Here is an 11,629-nt window from a genome sequence, read left to right as displayed (position 1 = left end):
CCGCCCCGCCGTGCGTCCCCCGGGCCCGCTCGGAGCGCCCCGAGGTCCTGCCGCTGCTGGGCTGAACTGGGCTGAGCTGGGCTGAGCTGGGCCGGGCCGGGCTGGGCTGGGCTGGGCTGCGCTGCCCGCAGAGCGCCGCCGCTCCGCCGGGGCGCGGAGTGGGCGCGGGGGGAGGTCGCGCTGCGGGGGCTGCGGGAGCGCGCCTCGGTCGCGATCCTTCGTGCGGTGCCATCGCGTTGTCGTGACACCACGCACGCAGGTAAAGCCCCGGGGCCGAGAGCTCGGGCATCAGAATGAGACAAACCAACCAAACCGCTGGGCATAACTGAAGGCTTTCAGCTGCAGCCTGGAGAAGAATCAAAACAAAGCAAATTGTCTCATTTCAAGGTTTAAAACAGATCTTTTTATTAAAAGCTTACAATAATTTATGTATTTTACAAATGAATAGAAAGTCTCTTGATATATATCATATGAATCACAATACAAAAATATGTGTAAAATTCTGTAATTGATCGATCCAGCCCCGTTTTAGGCCTGTCAATTACTGTCTCAGCACTGAACCAAACATTACGTATTCAGGGTATGGTTATTCAGAGATTATCTTAGAGAACACAAGTCACGGCACACTGGCCATGGGGGGGGGGGAAGAAAAAAACAAAAACAAAAACAAAAACATTTTCTCTGGTTTACAGTTTGCATAAATTTACAGTAGTTCCTTTTTATAAAATGTACAATACGTAAGTACATGGTTTAATACACATATTCACAATACAATTTCCTGAGTCTAAACTAAATCCATTACTGTGCTAAAACACACTGCCCACTGCCAGGTCTCAGCGGTGGCATTGGAGCCACCAGGGGATTTGGCATCAGACCACCAGGAATGACTCCCATCTCATCTCCTCTTCACTGTCAGTAATTTTGTTCACGAGCTGCGTAAGGCACTCAAGGATACACTGAAGGCTACAGATATTTCTAGAGCAGAATACTTTAACTAATAGCCACAGTCCTTCAACAGCTTGAACAAGAAGTACAGGCCTGAAACACGCAACATACGGTTGTTGACGAAGTAAGCTGCAATTCGAATGGATTTTAGTTTAGACGTAATCAAAAAAATCCGCATTGCTATGCACATGCTGTAATCGGTCAGCACAACTCGTGGTTCACATCAACCCAAGCGCTGCGTTACCTGGACTGTGAACATTTATGACTATTTTGGCATTGCTTCAGAAAGTCTACGATTATGAGCTACTGCATTTATACGTACTTTTCAAATTCTGGTAGGCAAACATAGCTATGGTAATAGATGGGCAATGAAAGCGGTGATACACGTGGTTTCTCTTGTGTCTGCCCCCAGCTTGCCATTGTTTGAAGGATGCTTGGGGCGTCTTCACGGGGTGCTGGTGGCTGCAGCTTACGGCTGCTCGGCGTGGAGCAGGCGCTCGGTCAGGATGGGCCCCGGCGCCTTGCACCCGTGGGGGGGCTGCAGGAGGAACGCCTTGAGACAGAGCCCAGTTTTGGGGAATGCCTCCCCCCGTGGCCCCGTGGCTTTGAGAGCACCGTGCTGTTAGGAGCCGCGCAGGAGCCGTGCGTAAGAAGGCAGCAGCCGAGGTCTGGTGCAGCTTGTCTCAGCGGTGAGGGCACTGCTCACCAGGACGGCTTCTCACTGTGGCCAAGGACCCTGTGAGCTGCACAAAGCCCTGCTCATGACACCAAGCCCCGGTGGGATCAACATAAAAGTGATGGAAAACTGAGCGAAAAACGCTTATGCTGAAATTAAATAGCACACTTATGGAAATGTCCTGTCTGTGCCTTTAAACACAAGAAACTTTTAAAAACATTCTTTGAGCCATTTTTTTTCTTTCCTATATACATAACTTTTTACATATAAATATTAACATATACATAAGCATAACCCCTTATTTACACATGTATCTGTCCTGTACAGTTAGCTTTTTGTTAAAGAAAACATGGTTAAGAAAGCCTAATTTAGGGGGGAGCAGAACTGAACTTCTCGACGTATATACACAACATGCAGAAGCATGGCCTGAGTAAACCGAGGTGAAATGTATCCGAGCGGCTTCCAGAGACACTGCTCCTCGCCGTTCCAGGTCCTGAACAGCGCGGCAGATATCCTGCACATTCACACCCATAGCAGCTTCCACGCTCCGGTGCCCCCGGCGCGCCGGGGCCGTGCGCTCGGGCGGTGAGTTAAGGCATTTCGACAGATGCCAGCATGGGATGCTCTGGCAGGCCTCCAGCCAACAACGTCTCCACCAGAGTCCAGTAACGTCTTAGACTGCAGGTAGTCACCACACACTATTGTTTGCAGTTCTTCCAACCAACGGAGTGTGTTAGGACATCGTGTTTAAGGAGAACTCAAAATGGACACAGGATTTAACAACGTTTTATGCAAAAAATGGGGAAGTAAAAATTTAGCTCATCTGCGTAACTCCAATATAGATGCTCATATCTGGTCGAACTGGAATTAGTTAAATCACTCTTATAATATAATCATATGCTGATATCACAATCCATAACCTTTGCTTTAAAATGTTTTGTCATACTACTTCAGTACAAATATAACACTTTTATGAATAATTCATTTTCTTATATTTTTGTAGCTTAGCTCCTTTTGCTGTTCACACTGTCCAGTTTAAAGTGGACGACTGATGTACAAACATCTGGAGTTTTTTTAGGATTTCAGTATCAAGGGATTTTCTTCTTAGCTTTATAAACTCAACATAAGTTGCAGAAGCAGTGCAGGTACCTATAGAATAAAATAAACATCAAAATTAACTACTGCTGCGATTCTCTCTGCAGTAGGTGATTTTTCAGTCCCAAGCACTTCAGCATTTCCAGTTTATGAGGTTTGGCAGGTGTTCACTCTACAGTTGCGGTTGGTTTATCCAATTGTGATTTTTCTCTGAAAACAAACAAACAAAAACCCAGTAGAAATGATTCCTCTCCATTTCCCAAACCAGGGACTGAATGGCTATCCTGCACGAGCACACATCTCAGTCTGTCGCCAGGAACATAATCGATGCTAAACGCTCCTGCCAGGCACTGGGAACTTCAAAGAGACGACGCAGCAGTATAAGCCACTTCAAAGAGAGCTGGTCCCCACAGACAGCTTTATGTAAGTGCAATGGGCAGCAAAAGGAATTGTGTCACAGCAAGGATGAGTTAAATACCTACAGGAGCCAAATCGGACCTCCTCAAGGGAGGAAAGCTGCCCCAAAATGACATCCTGCCCTTGTGTGCGAGCTGATCTCCTGCCCTTCCGTGATCTCCATTCCTGGACCGTTCTTTGCAGCTCTAAATTTAGCCAAATGTCCAACAGAAGGGTATTTCTAGGGCAAATGCATGGGAAGCAGCATAAACCACAGTGCACAGACCAGAGAAGGAAAGCACAGCAGCTCTGTCAGCTGGGCCACGCCAAGCACCTGCATTTGGGCCGGGGAGGGGGCCAGGAGCTAACGCACGCCGTGCGGTGCTGAGGAGGTTTTCTGGGGTGTTGTTTAAACTCAGCACCCAGAGCTGACAGCCCGGGCCCCGTATCACATGCCCTTGCCTTCTGCAGAGGCTGGCACTGCCTGTGCAGGGCCGTTCCCGGGGGATCCTGGCAGCTGGTCCCCCTGCCCCTGCAGCCAGCACGGCCGCGTGCCCCATATGGCTGGGAGCAGACACCACCAGCAGCGTGCGAACGTCACCGTTTCTTGGGGAAAACACGAGAGATGCTCAGGGAATAACAGGCAGATAACTGAAACACACGGGCTTTTACTCAGCTAGCTAAGTTACTCCTTTAGGATCTCTTAGTGTGCTGATGTTAGGCAGGATTAATAACTGGCTGAAGTGCCAGAGCACGTTTCTGTTGGCTGGAAGTTTGACTTGATTTTTGCTCTAGCTGGGCAGATTTCAGCAGTGAGGTGTGCTTGGTTGCAGAGGTGCCTTCCAGCCTCCACCACCCTGTGACTCCACAGCACCCGCAGAACCGTGAGAGCACTCATAGTGGCAGATGGCAGGGCAGCTCCTCCCAGGGAGGCGGGGGGAAGACCTCTGTTTGTTTCTTTTCTTTCTTTTTTCTTCTTTCTTTCTGTTAAGCCAGAGGAAACTACCTATGCTACATGCAATGAAGCTATGGCGACCTACATTAGCTAAAGATCAGGCTAACAGTTATGGGTCTTCCAATACTCACGCAAATTACACTGCAACCACAGGCTGGAAAAAATGCATGTTCTTAATTCTTATTTTGATTTTGGCATTTAAGAGTACTCTGCAAGAAACGCAGTGAATGTTCATCAGGTATTTTGTTCCCGAGCATACCAGTTTGCAAATGCTGGCTTTTTTCCCCTGCTAGAATAGTCTCCTATACCAACTGGATATTTGTATGCATAAAAAATCACCCAACATATCAGCTTATGTTAATAAATCTTGTGAACATATGCAAGGCAAAATAACTATTCATAAGCAGAAAAGCACTTCCATTCAGAAATCTCCGCAGGGCTGGGACCCGAGGGGCTGCACCTGGGCTCGGGGCTCTGCACGGGGCTGGGCTGGTCAGGGCAGTGCCCTCAGCCCACCTGGCTGCCCCTGGGGCTGGATCTTGGGGCTCAGGGCTCAGCAAAGCTGTTCTAACGCGAGCAGTGGTGGCAGGACCTGACCTAGATAGGAGCTGCCATCCTTCCTTCCCCTCCCATCACTGCGCGCTCTGCTGAGACTCTCACCAAGGAGGGTAACAGCCAGCACGTCCAGCTTTTCGCCATTCCTGCTCACTCCTTTTTCACCATAAACAGACCCATGTGTAAGGCAAAGAGGGGCTTCTGGCACCAGCATCCCTCTGACGTGTAGGTGCAGAAAGCCACGCGGCCCTGCAGCACGATTACAGTTACCCATTTTTGTTGGTGAGGAAATCGGATACTCTGCAAATTACTTCTGCTAGAGGCCAAAACAGTGCTGGCCTTTTCATGCTTAATAACAGGGTTTTTCAAAGCTGTTTCCTCCCTTTATGAATGATTTATTTGATATATCTAAGTGATACTTTTTTTTTTGGCAACAAACTGGATACTCTTCATTTTATGTATATATGTATATATATATTATGTATATATATATATATATATAGGGAGATTTCTGTAGCATTTTTATTTCTGGTTAGATTTTGAAGCAGAGCGTGATAGAGAATGAAAAGAAGATTTATAATTATCTATACCTAAATCTCTGTATCACCCAAAAAGCAGCATATGAAACCTTGGCTTGAATCCCGTACCCACACCAGAACAGGTTACATTGAATTTATCTGTTTTCATCAGGCTTTGTTTTAGAGCAAGGGCTGACTGCACTGAAAGCTGTTCGTTTTGCCCCCCAGAACCCCAGCCCCTGCTCATTGCTGGTGCCACCCCTGCTGCTGGTGGCCTCCATGGGGTATCTGCAGCCCTCAGCCCTGCCTGTCCAGGACTCGCCTGGTGCTGCCCTTGGGCGCCTGGCGTCTCCGCAGTCCTTCATTAATTGCTGCTCCAAAATACTGGCCTCATGGTTGCCATTAATTCCTCCTTTAGGCATCTAACGCACAGCAAAACCCCGATCACTGTGAAAGTAATTATTGGTAATTGGAAGCTGTCTTACAACCTTTCATTTCCAGGTGCAAGTGAATTACTACGGACGTGCTGCCTCGGATCTGTCTGCGGCTCGGGAGGCACCTGCCAGCCCACGTTACTCTGGGCACATCCAACGTCTCAATCCACGAGTAAACCTGGCGGTGTGTCCTGTCTGGTAGCACCTAAGTCCGAAAGTATGGGGTTGAGGAAATGGCTTTATAGCGGGCAGATGAGGCAGTTACACAGACTGGTTACCCAAAAGCTCAAAGTCAGACTGAAATAAACTACTTTGAGACTACAGAGATGATGTTAGGGTGGTTCTTGAACAGCAAAATTAATAATTAATAAAGTTACTATTATTTTTTTTTTTTATCATATGGTGCTTATGATTGAATTTGTAATTATTGTTCACATAAGAAATTATTTGCATGTAATTTTCATGCATTTGGTAAGTGATGTTTGAATGCTTTTTTAGAAGACAGATCTATTAGATAATTGTCATTATGGCACAGGAAAATATGTTACAATAGCTATAAAATTTAATTTGTTATATGTAAGACATTCCATAATACAACTATTTGTACATAATATATATGTACATCATTGTACATAAATAGCATGGATCTGCTATATATATGCCAGGTATTGCCACAAAGGGACAGAGTCCCTCCTGCTGCCCTAGGAGATCATGTGCTCCCCCCCCAAATTCATGGCCAAGGCAAATCAGAGCAAAACGCCAGCCCCGGTATCAGCCCCGGCGAGGGATGCCCTGGGTCCTGCGTGAAGACAGCTGCCTCATCTCACCAAATTGCAGCAGTGCAGTTTCCTCTCTAGATGACCTTTTCAGGGCAGTTTTTAGGGAACACAGCTGCAATTAACACTCTCATAAATCTGTTGGATTGCACACATCCAGCCGTTAGGGCTCTGCAGTCGCTCTATCGGTACGGTTAGCGCAGGCTGACTGGGTTGCTCTGACCTGACAACGTGTGAGGATTTTACAGTCCTCTTCCCTTAGTGACTGTCACAGCATTGCTAATGCGTGATGGTATCTCCTTGACAGTCATTGTAACTCTCATTTTATCAATTTGTTATGCCCCTAGGGTGTTTTCTTGCTTGTAACAAGAGTGAAGCAGGCCACTGGGACAGTCTTTCTCTAGAAAAAGCCATTGACACAACAAATTTTCCTACATCTGCCTCTACAGATCTTTGTAATAAGGCCATCACAGGTCTTACTTTCTTAGACAGGTTCCCTTTTCCTGGAGAAGGTTTGCCTGGGATTTCTAATTGACCATTAGTGCGGACACAATCTCTGCGCGTATCAGCCCCACTGCATAAATGCCTTGAGGACTGTCGGCGTGTATGCAGCAGGGGCAGTGGGTTTGGGGGGCGCAGGGCTCAGTGCACACACCTAGGTGCACGCACAGGGGTTAGGGTCGATCTGGCACACTGGCCACAGCACACGCATGGAGGAAGCCCTTACGCGTGTGCCACCCCAGAGCAGATGAGAGTTACAAGGAGACGCAGTGATCCACTGGGTTCACCAGAAAAGCTGGGCGCTGGGTACCACCCAGCACAGCAGAGGCATGTGGTGGTCACAGAGCAGCATCTCCTGCACACGAGCACCCCGACGCGAGGTTCCCCACACAGCATAATATTCATTATTCTCACCCAGTTATCCAACCACAAACCAACAGAATCATGATTCTCTACGATACATCTCAAGAGAAACCCTTCGCAATGCCTCTCTGTATTCCCTTACATGCATACAAGTGCTAGAAGGGACACATAACATGAAGCCTTCCTCCCACATGACACCGTCACACAGCTGTACCGCTTTTTCAGCCATATTGCATGAAACCTTTACAAATTAGGAGAAAGAATTCACAAAAACTTGTGGCCAACAGCACTGTGAACTTGTCATAAAAACTAAGTTTAATCTAGCTAATTTGCATTTACACTCAAAATCCGGTCCTCCAGATAATAGCTGAGGGTTTTGCTGAGCATCTCGGTTCCCCACCAGAGGGAAAGTGAATTGCTCAGACATCCCCGCCTCCGTCCCCTGACTGACCTCAGATTTCGTCTGGTTTCTTGAACAGTGCCAAGAGATGGTTTCTGTTTCTCTCCCCATTGTCCCTTCAGATCATTCTGAGGAAAAGAACATTTCACTTTTAATTTTTTACTGGCATAAACCTTTGATTTAAGTAATTGCTTTTCTGATCAGTACTGACAGACTGATGCTGAGGCCTTTTTGAGGATCTCCCCCTCCGATTGGACATAAATATCAGCCGGCTCCTGGAAGCCCAGCAGGAAGCAGCAAGCTGGGGGAAGGCACAGAAGGTACCACAGGGTGACCTGCAAAAGCCCAGAGGCTCCATGGGGCTGGAGGAGAATCACAGAACCACACAATCACAGGATCCCACAACCACAGGATCCCACAATCACAGGATCCTTCGGGCTAGAAAAGAAGTGCCCGGGCTGTGGGCTGGCACCCAGCCCCAGCAGCCCCAAGCCTGGGGCAGGGACAGGGGCAACCCCAGCTCTGCCAGACTGCCACCAGAGCCAGCATCAGCCCTGGAAGGATCATAATGTGTCACCAGGCGTGATTTATATTTTAAGAAGTTTTTAAAGGCGTTAAAGTTTTGCTGTTGTTTTTGTGGGGACCGTTTTCTACACTTTAATGCCATCAGGAAAGCTGGAGGCTAAGGATTACAGTAAATACTGCCTTGCAAAACTAGCCTGGGCTCTGCCTCTTTGCACAGACTGTCTGTGGTGCTAATATAGCGTGGTGATTTCCCTGTAGAGGGGATTATTCAAGATGTGAATGAAACATAGAAGACTGGTCAAGATAATTTTATTTCAGCTGATCAAATTCTGTTTTCTTCCTACCAGCATGAAATGGGGCTCAGACTGAATGGGTACCTCAATTATAATTGCTAGCTCGTTTTTGGTTAATAATGAATTAAATCACTAATATGATATACACATGAAAAAATTTGTCACTGCAGAATGTGTCTAATCTGTGAAGCATGCCAAGAAATGGTCGGCTCAAGCAGAAAGGTCTCTGTGGACATTTTATTCCAACTTTCAGTCTCTGTTGTCCACCCCTGGGAAGTTTTGTAGCGCGGAGCACAGCTGTGAGCAGAGGACATCCTACCATGCACTGCGGATGGAAACCATCAGTGCTTCACCAACAAACGCTGTCACCACCTCAAACGCAACTGCTGTGGAAATTCTCAACAGATCTAAGGGCTCTTTTAAATGTTAACTAAGGTGTTTAACCCCATATTTTATGAAAGCTCAACAGAGCAGAAATTGAGTTTTCCCGAGAAAAATATGGGCTCCAAGTTCAGGAGGCTTTGAAGGGCAAGCAGATGCTGCAAGGAATTACCACTACAGTACACAGATTTACCAAGTGTTTACATTCAGAGAAAGCTGTCTGCTAGTTATCACAAACATAAGGAAACTCATATGGATTATGTGCTGTATATCGACTGCCACACCACAAAACAGGCCTCTGCATATGAGACTCACATACTTTGGCCATTTTAATGATTTCCATGCTTTCACTGAGCTTTCCGAGAAAAATATGTAAAAAGTATGCAGTTTAGGCTGCATTTATTTTTGGGTTTGGAATTAATTTTACTCTTGAATCTTAAAGAAAAACTGGGTCAAACAAACCTTGCACTATTCGAATGTAATGAAAGTACTCGAGCAGCTTGGCTGCAGCCCAGCCTGGCCACTCTGCGGTCAGGCTTCCCATACACCTCAGCCTGCACCAGTAAAGTCCCCTGTCCCACCCCTGTGCTTGGGACTATTTGCCTGTGTCTCAATCGGATGTGAACATCTTTTCAAACAGAGCTCCCTGAAAGAGTATTGAAACTATATCCGCCCATCTTACTGAAATGTCTGACTGCAAGCTGATCTTAAAAGCAATAGATGTGTCAGTAGAAAATATTTTTCAGCAATGTTAACTCTAAATATGTTATTGTTTGGGGGTTGTGCTTCATTACAGAAATTTACCGTTGTCTGCTTAGCATTTTAAGTGGCTGTATTTTGTAACCAAGAGTGTTTGATTGAAAATTACATAATGCTATTGAATTGTCTGGGTTTATTTGTGTCCAGGTTAGTGCAACAAATCTGTCCAGTGTGAGGGTCTGTTGCTGTGAAATAGCATCTCAGATTACTACCATAAAGCAGATGTTCTACTTACATGGAAAATCTCAGCAGGTCTGTTTCAAATTGTTTTCCAGTGGGAATTAGGAAAACAGTAAATTGCAGCCTTTTGCTTTATGAACTGAAACCTCTCCATGATCAAATAGCTTTCCAGACGTGCCTCAAATCCGCTCTGTGCTTAAACTGTCCTTAAGCACCATCAATGGCGCTATTCCTGCCTGGGGACCTCTACCTAATCTCATCTCCAGACACTGCAAATTCAGACTGACATTGTCATTTCTATGTATTCCAGCCTATATCAACTCCTGAAATATTAAAGCAGAAATACTGTGCAATGAGGCATCCTACATTTTATATACGCTGGTTATTATCAGTCTGCAGGAAATCACTTTGCTATTACCGAACCACATTCTGCTCTTTACTGGGATCAAGTTACACAAGCTGTACTACACAGCAAACACAACCCGACTTTGAATCTTTTGCTTTATTATTTCCTGTACATCCCACGGGGGCTTCCTAAAGACTTGAATTTTCTTTATAGGCTTATGCTAAACAAAGATGTTTTGGGTCATTCTGCACAGCAATGACTTCCCAATTAGTATTCTAATAATGTAACTCATTGCCCTTATCTCTGTACCCCGGTGAAGTAAGCCTTTTACGACCTCTTTCAAAGCGCATGGAAATATACAGGATGTGGTTGATGGAACAATAAAGCAAAATTTAAGCTCTAGTAGCTCATCATCTCCCCTGTGGATCATTTCTGGAAAAATGTGCTGCTGAACTTAAAAAAAAAATCTCTTCTGACAACTCAAGCACATCAATAAAAAAGAGAAATTTGATTATGCAGCCAACAGAGTGAGTTAAAGAAAAGCAATTATCTACCAAAGGAACAGGATCACACAGACGGATCCAGCACAGGTGTAGAAGAAGGTGACCCCAGTGGGAAAACCCTCGGTGTTCACTGGGGTGAAATGCCCCCACCAGCCTCAGGTCAGCCCCACTGCAGTGCAGCTGGTGTGAAGACACTCGTAGGTACTACCCACACTGAATAAAGAGGTCAAATGCTGAAGATGTGAAATTGGCATTTCTAAGTGATTTGTGGTGCCTACAGTGGAAATAACACCATGTTGTCTTAAAAACGTTAAGACCACCCCTAAAATGACAGCATACCGGTGTAAGAAACACAAGGGTTAGAGGATCTGGAAAGTGTATGGGCTTCTGGGACTGTTCTTCATTGTGAACCTAAAGCTGTTTCTTTACTGGTCACAGTCATGGGGGATTTGGGAGGAGATGCATCTCCCCATGCTCCTGAAGCACGTTCACACATGTCATGTGTGCAGATTGAAAACTACACCCATCTTTTATACTGAGGTCTGCTCTCCTGCCTTCTGTCACTGAAAAAATATATATAAGTTTCTAATATTATTTTTTTTCAATATTTTACTTACGTTTAAAATAATTAAAATGGTAATTAAATAACTTTCTTCAATTACCAACAGGAAACCTTTGCAGTCATGAATCAAACTGGATCATCCCCCACATCACAGAATCATAGATCAATTAAGGCTGGAAAAGCCCTCCAAGATCATCTGGTCCAACCAACCCCCTACCACCAATGTCACTACTGAGCTATGTCCCCAAGCACCACATTCAACCTCTCCTTGAACACCCCCAGGGACAGTGCCGCCACCACCTCCCTGGGCAACCCATCCCAACGCCTGACTGCTCCTTCTGAGCAGAAAAGGCTCCTCATTTTCAGCCTGAACCTCCCCTGGCACAACTCGAGGCCATTCCCTCTGGTCCTGTCACTGGTTACCTGTGAGAAGAGGACAACCCCAGCTCCCCACAGCTTCCTTTTG

General features: G+C 46.0%; 1 protein-coding gene across 15 annotated transcripts in view; it reads right to left on the bottom strand.

Moving 5' to 3' along the window:
• Positions 1 to 419: 419 nt before the first annotated feature.
• The window catches only part of JAKMIP3 (Janus kinase and microtubule interacting protein 3), an 82,352-nt gene continuing 71,142 nt past the window's right edge, over positions 420 to 11,629 (bottom strand). For all 15 annotated transcript variants that reach the window (XM_084525865.1, XM_084525860.1, XM_084525866.1 and 12 more), the window contains one exon: positions 420 to 2,770. The gene's annotated coding sequence lies outside the window, so the exon portion shown is untranslated. The remainder of the gene's footprint in view (positions 2,771 to 11,629) is intronic.

The sequence above is a fragment of the Aythya ferina genome (assembly GCF_964211825.1).
Source record: "Aythya ferina genome assembly, chromosome: 7".
Classification (NCBI taxonomy): Eukaryota; Metazoa; Chordata; class Aves; order Anseriformes; family Anatidae; genus Aythya; species Aythya ferina.
This window is presented reverse-complemented; position numbering and strand designations above follow the sequence as displayed.